This window comes from Coturnix japonica, chromosome 3 (assembly GCF_054131305.1).
Source record: "Coturnix japonica strain WE chromosome 3, WE-NBRP24, whole genome shotgun sequence".
NCBI classification, from domain to species: Eukaryota; Metazoa; Chordata; class Aves; order Galliformes; family Phasianidae; genus Coturnix; species Coturnix japonica.
Window position 1 is genome coordinate 96,163,901 of NC_140665.1, and position 16,171 is coordinate 96,180,071.

Here is a 16,171-nt window from a genome sequence, read left to right on the forward strand (position 1 = left end):
ACCCCCCTCCCTGTGTTGCAGTGCCTGCCTCAGCACCAGCCCTGACTCCTACCATCCACTTCCTGAAGGCTGGAATAAGTACAGTCAGTAATGAGATTGTCGTGATCCAGAGGATACGGTAGAAGGTATCGTCCTCCATGCTGAGGAAGAAGCTCTTTCCCCAGAAATCAGCGCTGCCTGCGATGTGCTGAAAGAGCTAAGCAGTCAAGCTCCTCTCTTCAGTCCGCTCACAAGCAAAGTGGCTCCCAGCCCGACTGTGCCCCGAATTCTGGGCTGTCCCGTTTGTGATGTGAGTTACCCCGTCAGCAGCTTTGCTCTATGGCAACGTTTGTGATGCAAGAACAGCGAGCGGGGTGTGGCACAGCCCGGCCGGCTCAGCACAGCGGGGCCATGGCCAGCCCGGCCCGGCACCGAGAGCCGGCCCTGTGCAGGGCCACGCAAAGCCTGTGCCTCTCACCAGGAAGGACTGAATCCCGGCCCTGTGCCGTGCTCCCACTTTGGAGAGCCCATGAAGCACTTGTCGGCCCTGGCGAGTCCAGCAAGGCGATGGTGGCCGTGCTGCTGCTGCTGCTGCCGCCTGCCCTTCCCCAGCATTTTCAGGGAGGAGCTCGATCAGATCAGCTCGGAGCAGAGGCTCACCAGGCAGACCCCTCAGGGAGAAGTAAAACTGGCAAAGCCCCAGCTCCCCCAGGTGGGAAGAGCACAGCTCCTGGGGAGCAATGTGGCTCTTGGTACAGGGTGTGTGAGCAGGGAGGGTGCAGACCTCCTCCCCACTGAAGAGACTAGTGAGAGTTATCCTAATCAATGTAGTTTTATGAAATATTAGGGATCTGATCACATACAAGGAAAAGACAAAATCATGTCTTTGAAATTTTGAAGACGTTTACCCTGATAGACACTTTGCTTAGTGCTTGTTCCCCACAGGTGTCTTTCCAGGAATTACCCAACAGGAGTGTTTGCTCAAAGAGCAATCTCTAGCGCTTTGCTTTCAGAACTGTCAGGGAAGTTGATATGTGAGTTAGGCACATCAGCAAGCATAGTTCTCTGCATTAGGTCAGTGGCATTGATAGCATATAGCAGATCCCAAACTGGGAAACCTGCACACACATTGTTTTCTTCTTGGGAAGGCTGTAAGGTTGCAGAATACAACTCAAATAAAAATGAATTGTGGAAGATAATAAACTCATTGCTCATAGCGGAAAGAAAAAAAAAAATTAAGGTGTAACGCTGCTGATTATTCTCATCCAAATTGTAATCAAATTCCACTTTGCTGAGTGTGTACCCTCTGCCAATCTTTTATGAGCTTGACTGTCTGTGTGTCTTAAAAAAAACCTGGCAATCAGGCATCCACTAGTTGGGCTTCATTAAGGAATCTTAGTGGAGAATCCTGTTCTTCAGCCACTGCCACATAGGGAAGTTTCTTCTTGGCTGGACTGGCATCATTGCTAGTTTGAGCCTGGCCTGGGGTGGTTTGTACAATATGCAGGTGAGGGAAATGCTGTAAATGGACTAATTGTGTTTCACTGTGTTCTAGCACGTAGAGCACAAGCACCTGGAAAGCAAAAGCAAACAGCACTAGGTCTTCCCACAGAGTCCAGACAAACCTAAGCAAAGCCCTCCACTCCCCTCAGCCTCCCAGACAAGTTGGCAGGCATGAAATGCATGTTTGTGTAGCGAGATGTGCCTGGCAGTGCTCTGTGATGACTTCTTTGAGGAGAGACAGCCATTTTGCTAGAGAAGCTCCTTGATAAAAGCCTCGAGCAGATAAACTCCTGCAGAAAGGTGTGTTGCGGGGAAAACAGGCACATCTGAGGGAATTTATACTAACTTGATTTCCACACGGTACACTTTTCTGATGTCCTATTAGGATACTGGCTGGTAAAAACAAAAAAGACAAAAACCTTTCCTCCACCTTTATCCAGGCCCCACATTAAAGCCAAATGCCTCTTAGACCCCTTCCTAGTCTCAGCATCCCTGACTTGCTACATGTTATAGAAAGCCTACTCCAATTTGCAGACCTCCTCCCCACTGAAGAGACCAGTCCACCTAACACTCTTACAGTAGGTTTGAGGACCTAGAACCTCAGGGTGAGGTGAGCAAAGTTGCGGTGGGAGATCACTGAATCATAGAACGGCCTGGCTTGAAAAGGACCGTAATGATCATCTAGTTCCAACCTCCCCGCCATATGCAGGGCTACCAACCACCAGACCAGGCTGCCCAGAGCTGTATCCAGCCTGGTCTTGAATGCCTTCCAGGTGGGGAATCCACTACCTCCCCGTGTAAGCTATTCCAGTGTGCCACCACTCTCTTTGTGAAAACCTTCTTCCTAATCTGTAACATCAACCTCCCCTGTCTCTGTTTAAAACCATTCCCCCTTGTCCTATCACTATGTACTCTCGCAAACAGGCTTTCCCCCTCCTGTTTAAACGCTCCCTTCAAGTCCTGCAGGACTGCAATTGAGGTCTCCCTGGAGCTTTCTCCAAGCTAAACAAGCCCAGTTCCCTCAGCCTTTCCTCACAGGAGAGGTGCTCCAGCCCTCTGATCATCTTAGTGGCCCTCCTCTGGACCCGCTCTAAGAGCTCCACGTCCTTCCTGTATTGGGGAAGTATTGAGATCTACCTGTGAGCTTGTCTAGGGTGAGATGGTCAACTCCACACCTCCAGACTGCCTCCAGCAGGAAGGGTGATTGCGGTAAGCAACTCCCTGCTGAGAGGAACAGAGGGCCCTATATGTCGGCCTGACCCTATCCGTAGGGAAGTGTGCTGCCTCCTTGGGGCCCGGGATATTTCTAGAAAACCCCTCAGTCTGATGATCCACCCCTCTATTGTCCTTTATTAATAGTTCAGGCTGGCAGTAATGAGGTTGCTGACAGAAGCCTGAGGATTATAAAAAATGATTTCAGGTGGCTGGTGTGGTTAGTTGATGGAGCGGGCATACAGCTAGTATTTTCCTCTCTTCTGTGAGTGGCAGAGAAGGACACTGAGAGGAGCAGGAAAATTCATCTTATGAACACATGGCAGGGAGGCTGGTGCAAATGTAAGAATTTTGGGTTCTTTGGTCCATATGGGGTGGTTTACTTGGCACCTGGCCTGAGATCTGCTGATGGGTCTCACCTGTCTGAAAGGGAGCAATGGATCCTTGCCCAGGAGCTGGTAGGGCTTGTGGAGAGAGCCTTAAAGTAGACACGAAGGGCGGAGAGAATAATAAACTGATGCACACAGCACGGGCAACAAACAGGAGGATCTGGAGGCCGTTGTGTGGCAGGTGATCTTTGACTTGGTTGCTGTTACAGAAGCATGGTGGGATCGCTCCAATGATTGGAGTACTGCAGTGGATGGCCACAAGCTCTTCAGAAAGGATAGGGTTGAGAGCTTATGGGCCAGAATAAAAGTGAAGGCCAATAAGACGGACATTATTGTGGGAATCTGCTACAGTCCGCCCAGTCAGCTTGAAGAGGTGGACAAGACACTTTACAGACAGTTGGGTGAGGTCTCATGGTCTCTCCCCCTTGTTCTTGTGGGGGACATTAATAGTAAGACTTGTTACTGCCAGGGAATGCAGCCTCCTGCACTAGTTGATGGGGTTGGGGAACCAAATAGGTGTTTCATGATCCACAATGAGATGGTTTTGAACCTCCTTTGAAATCTGGATGCTCACAAGTCCATGGGGCCGGATGGATTGCACCATAGAATGCTGAGGGAGTTGGCAGATGTGGTTGCCAAGCCACTCTCCATCATTCATCAGCAGTCCTGGCTAACTGGGGATGTCCCAGCAGACTGTGGGCTGGCAAATAAGATGCCCATCTTCAAAAAGGGCCAGAAAGATGATCCTGGTAGCTACAGACCTGTCAGTCTCACCTCAGTGCTGGGGAAGGTTATGGAACAGATAATGTTAGGAGCCATCGTGGACCAGTTAAAGGCCAAGCAGGGGATCAGGCCTAAGTCAGCATGGGTTTACAAACTGTAGCTCCTGTCTGACAAACCTGATTTTATTCTATGGCAAGGTGACCCGCTTAGTGGATGAGGGTAAAGCTGTCGATGTGGTCTACCTGGACTTCATTAAAGCCTCTGACATTGTCCCCCACAACATCCTTGTGGAGAAGCTGGCTGCCGGTTGTTTGGATGGGTGTGTGCTCTGCTGGGTGAACACTGGCTGGATGGCTGGGCCTAAAGAGTTGTGGTCAGTGGAGTTAAATCCAGTTGGTGGCTGGTCACAAGCAGTGTCCCCCAGGGCTCAGTAATGGGGCTGCTTCTATTCAACATCCTTATTAAGGATCCTGATGTGGGGGATTGAGTGTACCCACAGTAAGTTTGCAGAGGACACCAAGCTGGGAGAGAGTGTTGATCTGCCAGGGGGTAGAAAGACATTACAGAGGGACTTGGATAGACTGGATTGATGGGCCAAGGCAAACTGTGAGTTTTTGTTGGGCCAAGTGTCGGGTCCTGAACTTTGGTCACAACAACCCCAGGCAACCCTACAGGCTTGGGGAGGTGTGGCTGGAAAGTTCCCAGATGGAAAGGGACCTTGGTGTGCTGATGGACAGTCGGCTGAATATGAGCCAGCAGTGTGCCCAGGTGGCCAAGAAGGCCAATGGCATCCTGGCTTGTATCAGGAGCGGTGTGGTGAGCAGGACTAGGGAAGTCATCCTGCCCCTGGACTTGGCATTTGTAAGGCCTCAATCTCCTTGTCCTCGTGAAGGAATTCAACTTCCCTGATCTATGCTGGAAATACAATACAGTGCAGAGGAAGCAGTCTAATCTTTAAGGTCTTTTAAAACCTGAGCGATTCTATGATTCAGTCTTGGAGGGTAGAGGGGTTGAGGAAGGCTGGTTGATCCTTAAAAAAGAAGTCTTAAAGGCAGACGAGCAGGCTGCCCTCAAGAGCTACAAGATGAGACAGTGGGGGAGAAGACCGGAGTGGCTGAATTGGAGATTTTCCTGAGGTTCCAAGAGAAAAGAGAATCTACCTCCTGTGAAAGAAGGCACAAGGCGCCTGGCTCCTACATGTGACCAGTTGTTGTCAATCAGGTATAAAAGGTTGTAAGCACCTAAAAGAAACGTCTCCTGTTCTGCATCAGCAAGGGAGTCTGCAGGTGTACTTGTGTACTTGGTCAAGTAAGCTCCTAATGAGACTCAGAGCTCAGGACTGGGATCCTACCACCCTCTATTAGTAGGTTCCACCATGGAACTACATGATCCTTGAGGTCCCTTCCAAGCCAGGTCATTCTGTGATTCTGTGAGGAGAATTTCCTGCCTCCCACAGCCTGTTGGTGAGATTGGGAGTTGGTATTCTCCTTGTTGAAAAGGAGTGTTGCCCACTCCCAAGTAGCAGCATGTGGGTTGTCTCTCTACAGGCAAAGGGTGCCAGCACATTCAGGTGCCTGAGGCTGCTGCCGCCCTGGCTTGATCCCTTATTGGCATTTCTGGCCTCACGTGTACTACTGAAAGTCATGAGATGCTACCAGCATTGCCTCCAGAGGTGGCAGAAGAGCTGCAGACTACAAAAGAAAGAGGAGTTGATCATCATCTCTTCAGCAACAACCTACAAGAGTTCATAATTGCCAGTTGTCTCTGTCAGCTGTCACTGTTCTGTCCTTCCCTTTTAGTGTTCCTGCTCATGTCCTTCCCTTGGCTCTAAGCTCCTAATGAGGCTCAGAGCTCAGGACTGGGATCCTACCACCCTCCCAGAGCTATTGGGTCACCAGCAGGGTTTTGAAGGAGACTGATACATACCATGCCACAGCAATGTGATGCCCACGGAGGCATCTTTCTGCCATTCCCAGGGTCACTGTCTGTCCTACAGAACAGGTTCTGGGGCCTCTGTTCCCACTGTGGACACCCAACCTCATTGCTTTCTGCCCTTTGCATTCCTAGCCTGGAATGCCAGGCCCAGGTCCCTGCCCTGGGAGACCAGGACAGCCACTGTGTTCACTCTGGCAACAGAGCTGTTGCAAGGATGGCTGAGTAGCGAGCAGAGGAGCTGCAGCTGCTGCATACACGGAATAGAGGAGATGAAAACCTGTGAGCTTGTTTCCAGATATAAATTTCTTTGGAGAGTTCCTGCACTGTCAAATGGTTTATGGGCTGGTTCGGCCCGATTCCTATTGGGGCGAAGAGAGCCATGGAACCACAAGGATACAGCAGCAACAATGTGAGGAGAAATTAGTTTATTTTTATTTGTATCAGAATACAAGATAACACACTATAATACAATAAGTCCAATAAAATGACAGAGTATCCAAAAATCAGAGGCCTCACTCTAATGCCACTTCTCAGGTAAGAAGTCTAGCCAGGGCAAGAAGAAAGGAAAAGAGAGAATGTCTTGTGATATGTGAGCATTCTGAAAAAATAATGCAAAGTCCTCTGGGATATGTAGTTTGTAGTTTTCTTCTGAGAAACCGGAGCAATAGCACTACATATTGTTATGATGTGGAATATGAGTAACCAAAAATCATAAAAACATTTCAGGTATCTGCTGCTCACAGGGGTTGATGTCCGTAGGCACAGGAGCCCCTCTGGCTGATGATCTGCAGGAGCATTTTTCAGGCCTGCTGCCTCTTGTCCCCGTCGTCATGGAAGGATTCTTCTCTCTGAGTCTCCTTGTGCACCTGGGGCTGCAGTTGCAGGTGCACCCAATCTCTGGGAGCTTACAGCTCCTGGCTGGCTGCAGTGCAGAGTGTCCCAGGGTCAGATCTGTTCTGGTTGCACCCTTCGCCCTTCTCTTCCAGTCTGTGTCCTGACCCCAGGTTCCTCTGCTGCCATATCTGTCCTCTGTTACTTGTTATTGTTTGTGGGCTGTTCTGAAAAGTAAGACAGCCACAGCCTTTCCTGCTCCTCAGCCATTTTTCTTTCTCTCATTTTTCTCGCTGCTTTGAAGAGGTGCTTCATGACAACTCTTGAAGAATTGATCTCAGTGGGATGTGGAAGCTCTGGCAGACCTGAGGTTCTCTGCTCGGTGGAGGAGTGCTCTCTCTGTGGGGAAGTTCTTCTTGGAGAATCTGGCCTGGGTGCGAGCCCTGGGTGCGTGCCCTGCCACGCTGCTTCTGCCCTCTGGTAGCACCTGGTGTCGATTCTCTGCTCACTGAAGGTGTGCCTGTCTGAACACCTGATAGATGAGCAGACCGAGCAGGGGCAGGAGCTTGGGGTTCCAAGGGCAACCCAATCTTATGTAGCAGCATGTGGGCTGTCTCTCTACAGGCAGCAGGTGCCAGCACGACCAGGTGCCTGAGGCTGCTTCCATCCTGGCTTGATCCCTTATTGGCACTTCTGGCCTCACTGGTACTACTGAAAGTCACAAGATGCTACCAGTCCTTCTGCGTTGCCTCCAGAGGTGGACGTGGGCATCCTGTGGGCAATCTCAGTGATCGCCTGCTCCCACGTTGATCTGACTGCCTCAGTGATAAACCCTTCTACAAGGGCACTGCTTTTTGTATAGAGCTCATGTCTCTTGCTCTGTAGAGCTTTGCTGGAGGATTTGACAATATTATCTCCTGTGAGCACAGTGAAATGTAATCTATTACAGAATCACAATTGCTCAGCTTGGAAAAGACCTTAAAGATCATTGAGTCCAACCACTACCTAACCATGTTACCCTCATGTTATGGTTTTGTAATTTGGTTGGTGTTGCTATTCCACATCAGAACATGTGGGATAATGGCAGTTAAGGGGACAAGTTTTTTTTCTTTTCTGTGGACTGCCCTAACTGGGCCTGTGGGGAGGGGGCACCGGAGGGGAGATCGGGAAGGGGACGGAGTTTTTTCTGCCCAGTTCCCTGCAAGGAGACAGTGTGGATGGAACTTCCCACCTCCCACAGCCCGTCGATAAGACTGGGACTTGGTTTTCTCCTTGTTGAAACTCCCTCGTTGTTGTTTAGTGTTATTGTGTTTATTAAACTTCCGTTCATTCTCAGATCTTTCTTTCTTTCTTCATTTTTTTTTTTTTTTTCCTCCTAGACCCATCTGCAATCTCTCTTCCCTTCCCCTCTCCCAGAGCACACATGGCTGGGCCGCACTGCGCCGCACCGTGCCACACCATGCTGTTAGAGAAGGGAGGTACTTTTGTTCCTTCTCTTCCTGGGTTTGTGCCCGCTGTCAGAGACTGGCATTTTGGACATTTTTGACATTTTTGGTGGAGGATGCAGGCAACGTTCTGGGCAATGTTTTGGGCAGTGATGAAGTGGCTTATTTCAGCAGCCCTGTACTTAGGATCGTTATGTTCCTATGGTCTTGGCTTCAGAGCATCATGATGTGGGGGACACTTGTACAATTATTTTGCCCATGGAAGCCAGTGATAGGGATACCTGCCTGGCTCCCTTTCAGCCTAACGAACATTACAGACACTGTTCTCGGACTGGCTTACAAAGGATCTGAGTTCCTTACGTATGACTGGGGTGTCAGATTGGATATTGTGTTGTTAGTCTCTCTGATCATAATAATTGTAGTAACTTAGAATAAAACACAGAAAGACTGGCAAAGAATAGTGAGAGACTTAGGAAAAGTACCCCCTGTGTCAGAACAAGCCTGAACACCAGAGGGATCTTGAGAAATAAAATGAATATTTGAGTGAGGGATGGTTCAGCTGAGGGGAACTCAGAATGAACGGCTTGTTTGCGACTTGATTCGAGTCGTACAAAATAGTATGAGGGAGGCAGTCTCAAAAATGTGATCCGAACCCTAAGGGAAAACCCCCAAGTCAATCCACCAGCATCAGTGTCAGTTGACCCAGTGGAAGGCCAGAGATGGGAACGTGTGTCTTTATGTCTGGAACGGAAGGAGGAAGTAGAGAAAGAACCCTACCTATACCTACCTACCTACCAAGGAAGGCAACTCAGAAGACTAATAGACATGGAGAGGATAGTGATGATGAGGGGGAAGTCACCATTTCCTCTATTTGTTGACCTCTGCAGCCTGCACATAACTTCTCTAAAGACATGGATGGACCGGCCACTCAAACTTTCCTCCAAGAATGGGGGGATAACATATTACAGGCATTGCTCAATCTCCCATCTCCACTGATGGGAGCACATTTATCTCAGTCTCCCATCTCCACTGAGCGCATTTATCAAACACTGAAATCCATTCTTGTTATTATTAAAGAAATAAGGGGGAATATGGGAGACACAGGTTTTACTTGTGCTGAATTTTTTGAATCGTGTTCATACAGATACAGCTCATGTGGTTTGTCATTTGGGGGCCTCCCCAGTGCTTAAGGAACAGCCTATGGTTAATGTTTGGAATATGGCCACAGGACTTTGGGACTGTCCCTTACCACTGGTAACTTGGGGTCGTGAATATGCTCATATTTCCACAGGGACTGGCCCTACGTGCGTTCCAGCATGATATGTTCGGTCTCATCTCAAGGCAGAAAATAGCATCCAGCCTTTATAGTAACTAGAATTGTGTGCTTTTTACCTAGTGGTATTGCTTTGTAACTTGTTGTGTTCTAGATAATATTAGTAATGGTTTGACTTAGTGTGTGATTTTTCCATGTTAACAATGCAGTCTCAAGAATTAGAATTTTACACATTATCTAGGTTGTTGTATGCTTCTTTTATTATAGTAATAGATCAAACGTGTATTAAACAGGGCTTGATGTAATCAATGCTAGAATCTACAGGAATGTCTCTTTTAATGTTTTAGTACTGCTTGGAAATAGGTAAATAGGTAAACTTTCAGGTAAATAGGGAACTTTCATGAAGATTAAGCATCCTAGGCTTTGGGTATCTGGGTGATACAGACGATATTGAGAGGCCATGCGAAGCATGAGCCTATTTGTCTGCCAAAGCCACGCTGGATCACTAATGTAAAACGGTATAGACTCCCAGGCGGGCAAGAGGAAATAACAAAAACGGTGTAGGAATTGGAAAGAGTGGGTATTATAAGACCTGCACATAGCCCATACAATTCCCCAGTATGGCCAGTGCGAAAGTCGGATGGAACATAGGGAATGATGGTAGATTATAGGGAATTGAATAAGGTCACACCACATATTCATGCGGCCTTACCCAATATTGCCTCCCTAATGGACACATTAAGTAGAGAAATTAAGACATACCATTGTGTCCTAGATTTAGCAAATGCATTCTTCAGTATTCCAGTAAGTGAAGAATCACAAGATCAATTTGCATTTACATGGGAGGGCAGGCAGTGGACTTTTCAGGTCCTACCACAAGGGTACGTGCACTCTCCCACCTATTGTCATAATTTGGTGGCACGTGACCTGGCTAATTGGGAGAAACTGGAAAATGTCAATTTATATCATTATACTGACGATCTCCTGTTACCATCCGACTCACTAGAGCCAGTGGGACAAGCAGCAGATTTGTTAACAGCTTATTTGCAGAAAAGGGGGTGGGCTATAAACCCACAGAAGCTGCAAGGTCCAGGTTTATCTGTAAAATTCCTGGGAGTAGTCTGGTCTGGGAAAACCAAAGTACTACCCAGAACAGTGAGTTTTCCTTTACAAATAACCTTTAGTATTAGCTTTGCTACCATCTTCATATTATTCAACCTTACATGCATGTTAGCTACTGTTCTGTTAGTATGTTGATAAAAGTTAAGCACGATGTAGTGATGTGGAATAAGGGGTAGAATGTTATTGCTTTGTAATTTGGTTGGTTTTGCTATTCCACATCAGAATATCATGTAGGATAATGGGAGTTAAGGGGACAAGTTTTTTTTGTTGTTGTTTTGTTTGTTTGTTTGTTTTTCCTGTGGGCTGCCCTAAATGGGCATGGGGGGAGGGAGCACCGGAGGGAAGGTCGGGAAGGGTATGGGGTTTTTTCTGCCTGGTTCCCTGTGAGGAGACAGCGTGGTTGGAACTTCCTGCCTCCCACAGCCTGTTGGTGAGATTGGGAGTTGGTATTCTCCTTGTTGGAAAGGAGCTTTGTCCACTCCTAAGTAGCAGCATGTGGGTTGTCTCTCTACAGGCAAAAGGTGCCAGCACATTCAGGTGCCTGAGGCTGCTGCCGCCCTGGCTTGATCCCTTATTGGCATTTCTGGCCTCGCTCGTACTACGGAAAGTCATGAGATGCTACCAGCATTGCCTCCAGAGGTGGCAGAAGAGCTGCAGACTACAAAAGAAAGAGGAGTTGATCACCTGTGAGGTCACTTAACAGGGAGAGCTCCTGCTCTTTGGAAGGTTGTGACAGGTATCTGCTACTCACTGTGTGTCCTAGTGGGCTTCCTCCTGCAATGACAGGCGTTGATGTCCGTAGGCACAGGAGCCCCTCTGGCTGATGATCTGCAGGAGCATTTTTCGGGCCTGCTGCCTCTTGTCCCTGTCCTCCCCACTGAAGAGACTAGTGTGAGTTAACCTGCTCAGGTTTCTGGCCGTTTCCCCCTGTCCTGTCTCCACATACTGCTGAAAAGAGTCTGGCCTCCCCACTCTGCCCCGCACACCTCAGATATTTGCAGACTTGCATCAGGTCCCCTCTCAGGCTTCTTTTCTCAAGGCTAAACAGAACGCATCCATGGATGTTGACCCAACCACCTCCCTGGGGAGCCTATTCTAGTGCTTAACAACCCTTTCTGTAAGTATGGTTTTTTTCCAGATATCCGACCTGAACTTACCCTGATGCAGCTTGAGGCCATTTCCCCCCGTCCTGTCACCAGTGAGAAGAGACCAGCCCCACTCTTGCTGTAAGCACCTTTCAGATACTGGAAGAGAACAATAAGGTCTCCCCTCAGACTCCTTTTCTGCAGAATAAACAGTCCCAGTTCCCTCAGTGTGTCCTTGTAGGGCATATTCTCCAAGCCCTTCACAAGCCCCATTGTCCTCCTTTGGGTCTGCCCCAGCACCTCCATGTCGTTAGGCGGAGCTTGAGAAGGAGCAGAGGCAGGAGGAGACAAGAAAGAGCCCCAGTCTTTCCTGTGTGAAACTTTACACTGGCTGCAACCTTTAAAGACCATCACATGCCAAATTACGTTTAGTGACTGTATCTGACTGGTGTAAGAAAGGGGCTCTTCCACACAACAAAGCTTCTCACCCAGCGTGCAGCTTGTGGTAGGCCAACCAGCACATGTCGGTGTGGTAAGAGAATTGGAGCTGGTTCTCTTCACAGACTTATCACCGTTTATATTTCTGCATGCTACATGGCCGCACACCAAGCTGCTGAGTCTTGTAAGGTAGCGTAGTGTGGATGAGTAGTAAGGGAAAGCGGGGATATAAAATTAGATGGTGAAAATGGCTGGCAAGGAACAGGGAGCAAAGTCACCGGACTGTTTTATTTTCCCCCAGATGCCAGTAACAAATCCTAGTGGTCAGACTAGTTTTTGTGTCAGAAGTTCAGCTGTGTCCACCTCTTAAACTGATGCTCTGGACTGGGATCCTACCACCCTCCCAGGGCTATTGGGTCACCAGCATGCCATGGCCTTGATTCTCCTTGAAAGAGAAGCAGGGCTTTGAAGGAGACTGATACTTACTATGCCACAGCAAGGAGAGCAGGTGCCCACGGAGGCATCTCTCTGCCATTCCCAGGGTCGCTGCCTGTCCTACTGCAGCCAGAAGAACAGGCGCTGAGGCCTCTATCCTCTCAGTCCCACTGCGGACACCCAACTTCATTGCTTTCTGCCCTTTGCTGCCTTGAAGGACTGGCACCGCTTCCAGCCCATGCTGAAAGCCTGGGGGAAGGCCAGGCCCAAGTCCCTGCAATGAGGGACCAGGACAGCCATTGTGTCCTCTCTGTAGAAGATGGCAACAGATGGCTGTCCACTCAAGGGTGCAAGGAAGGCTGAGTAGTGAGCAGAAGAGCTTCAGACTACAAAACAAAGAGGAGATGATCGCCTGTGAGGTCACTTAACAGGGAGAGCTCCTGCTCTTTGGAAGGTTGTGACAGGTATCTGCTACCCACTGTGTGTCCTGGTGGGCTTCCTCCTGCAATGACAGGGGTTGATGTCCGTAGGCACAGGAGCCCCTCTGGCTGATGATCTGCAGGAGCATTTTTCAGGCCTGCTGCCTCTTGTCCCCGTCGTCATGGAAGGATTCTTCTCTCTGAGTCTCCTTGTGCACCTGGGGCTGCAGTTGCAGGTGCACCCAATCTCTGGGAGCTTACAGCTCCTGGCTGGCTGCAGTGCAGAGTGTCCCAGGGTCAGATCTGTTCTGGCTGCACCCTTCGCCCTTCTCTTCCAGTCTATGTCCTGACCCCAGGTTCCTCTGCTGCCGTATCTGTCCTCTGTTACTTGTAATTGTCTGTGGGCTGTTCTGAAAAGTAAGACAGCCACAGCCTTTCCTGCTCCGAAGCCATTTGTCTGGCTTTCAGTCTTCTCACTGCGTCGAAGAGGGGCTTCATGACGACTTTTGAAGACTTGATCTCAGTGGGACGTGAAAGCCCGGACTGAGCAGGGTGAGAAGCATGATGTTCGAAGAACATCCCAATCTTGTCTAGCAGTGTGTCAGCTCTCCTATAGGTAACGGGCGACTGCATGCCCGAGTGCCTGTGGCTGCTGCCACCATGGCTTGATCCCTTGCTGGTGCCCGTGACCTTGCTGGCGCCCGTGACCTTGCTGGCGCCTGTGACCTTGCTGGCACCCGTGACCTTGCTGGCAGCCGAGACCTTGCTGGCAGCTGAGAGCTTACTGACAGCAGTGACCATACTGGCATCTGAGACAATACTGGCAGCTGAGAGCTTACTGGCAGCTGTAACCATACTGGCATCTGTGTCGTCACTGTCACCACTGAAAGACTTGTCTTCGGATGCCACCAAGTCCTTCTTTGTTCCCTCCAGAAATGGACTTGCGGTTTTCATTTTGGCCAGAGGTGTCAGTGATTGTCTGCTCCCATGATGACTTGCGTCCAGCCTTGTTGGCTCTGAGGATCTGTTGTTTGTGAAGGGCTTATTTCCCTTCCTGGAGAGCTTCTCGCTTCCCTTTCTGATCTTGGAACAGAGGGCCTTGCTGGCTGCTTTGAGCTTGGCCCAGTCACGCTGAATGCAGCGGCACAGAAAGCGTGGCACACAGCAGCCTGTACACAGCTGAGATGGAGTCTCTGACCTTTGTGTCCTGTGTTGTTCTGCCACGTTCTTGGGCCTCGCCTCTGGCTTTGCTGACTGGGGCCTGAATGGCTCATCCTTTGGCACAATCCTGCTTGACGCAACTGAAGATCTACTTCCCGCAAGGGTATGTCCAGGGAGCCCCTTTGGCTCTTGAGCAGCAGTGGTATTTTTCTGGCCCTGCTGCTTACTGGCCCTGTCCGCAGGTGGATTTCTCTCTCCTACTTTTGCTCTTCCTGCATCAAGCTGGGCTACAGGGTCAGATGGAGACACACCCTTGGATCCTTCATTGCTAGGCAGGACGCAGTGTGGTGTGAAAAAGTCCTGCATCTTCCTCTGAACGTATTCATACTGCTCCAGCCATAGATACATCACCCTGTTCTCCTGGTCGTCAGGGTGTTCACAGAGTCTGTAGCAGTCAGCACCTTGTTTGGACCTCCTTGTTTGCCTCAGTGGATGTGGAAGCTGGGAGTCTTTGTGCCCCAGATTAGGCTCTGAGAGGCTCTTCTGCAGGTGCTCTGGTGCCTGCATTTTCATGTCAGGATGCTCCAGGAGACTTCTCATAGCCTCATCCACCAAGGGCAGGTCCCGCTCCTGGGACTTTGGTTGTGGGCAAGGTGTCTTCATATCCCCACAACAGGTGATGGTGCCCTCGTTGACGCCCTCGTTGCCGCCCTCGTTGCCGCCCTCGTTGCTGCCCCACTCATTGCTGCCCTCTTTGCTGCCCTCATTGCTGCCCTCATTGCTGCCCTCATTGCTGCCCTCAGGCATTTGCAACATGAGCCTGTGTGAGATGGAGAAAGAGAAGGAAGATGAAGGCAGTTCTGAGCCAAACACTCCTGAGGGCCCCAGGGCACTTCTGTCGCCTCAAAGCTGTTGGCAGGCTTTGTTATTTTCACTTGTTGGGGTCCCGACAAGTGTGTGCCCAAGGTTCCATTCCTGCTTACAGAGAACAAAGCAAGGACGACACTCGTGTCCGTGCCTCAGTGGTAAACCCTTCTACAAGGGCACTGCCTCTCAGATTTCAAGTCTCTGGATATCCCTCTGCCATCCCTGAGTCATTGCTGATTTCCATTTCACCAAGCCCTGCCCCTGTCCCCATCCCCTATCAGTAGTCTCACCTGTCCAAGCATCTGTTGGAGTCTTGAACAGTTCTGTACAAACATTGGATGGCTTCATAGGTGTCATCCGTCTGACTGGACACTGAGGAGCTGCAGCAGAGCAGAGAGCAGTGTTAGTGGGATTTCAGCTGGTGGGAGGTGACAGGAGAGGAACAGTGTTACTTACTGCATCCTCGCGTGCTGTGAAGATGTGCACAAGTCCCAAACTGTTGGCAAAGAAGGCAGAGTGAGTGGATAGGGAGAACGTGATGGGGTGGTGGGCAAGTGGGGCCAGGGGTTGTCTTTGCAGGCACCTCCCTTGCCCAGGGCTGCTCACCTCTAGAATTTGCCTGGTTAGCTCCGTGTTGGCACTTCCTCTGTTTGGGACGTTTGGACCTTTCCTTCTGTATGGGCACAGAAAGCAGCGAGTGAGAGGGGAGCATCCCTAGCAGCCTCAGCGGCTCCCACCAACCCAGGGCACAGCCAGGCTCGGCCCGTGACTGCCCTGGGACTCCTTGCCGAGCCTGGCCAGGCCCTGCTGGGAAACGGCCTCTCCTCCCAGGCAGTCCTCCCCAGCCCAGCCCTGGGGATGGCCCTGGCCCCCTCCAACCCCCCTCCCTGTGTTGCAGTGCCTGCCTCAGCACCAGCCCTGACTCCTACCATCCACTTCCTGAAGGCTGGAATAAGTACAGTCAGTAATGAGACTGTCGTGATCCAGAGGATACGGTAGAAGGTATCGTCCTCCATGCTGAGGAAGAAGCTCTTTCCCCAGAAATCAGCGCTGCCTGCGATGTGCTGAAAGAGCTAAGCAGTCAAGCTCCTCTCTTCAGTCCGCTCACAAGCAAAGTGGCTCCCAGCCCGACTGTGCCCCGAATTCTGGGCTGTCCCCTTTGTGATGTGAGTTACCCCGTCAGCAGCTTTGCTCTATGGCAACGTTTGTGATGCAAGAACAGCGAGCGGGGTGTGGCACAGCCCGGCCGGCTCAGCACAGCGGGGCCATGGCCAGCCCGGCCCGGCACCGAGAGCCGGCCCTGTGCAGGGCCACGCAAAGCCTGTGCCTCTCACCAGGAAGGACTGAATCCCGG

The 16,171-nt window shown here is 50.3% G+C and overlaps 1 pseudogene across 1 annotated transcript; it reads right to left on the reverse strand.

Moving 5' to 3' along the window:
* Nucleotides 1-6,773: 6,773 nt before the first annotated feature.
* On the reverse strand, nucleotides 6,774-16,171 carry LOC146761588 (uncharacterized; annotated as a pseudogene). Its single transcript, XR_014944392.1, has 6 exons — nucleotides 15,747-16,171; nucleotides 15,108-15,490; nucleotides 13,267-14,770; nucleotides 12,422-12,680; nucleotides 7,378-7,489; nucleotides 6,774-7,283 (listed from the first exon to the last, which is right to left on the reverse strand). The product of XR_014944392.1 is annotated as an uncharacterized LOC146761588 (transcript).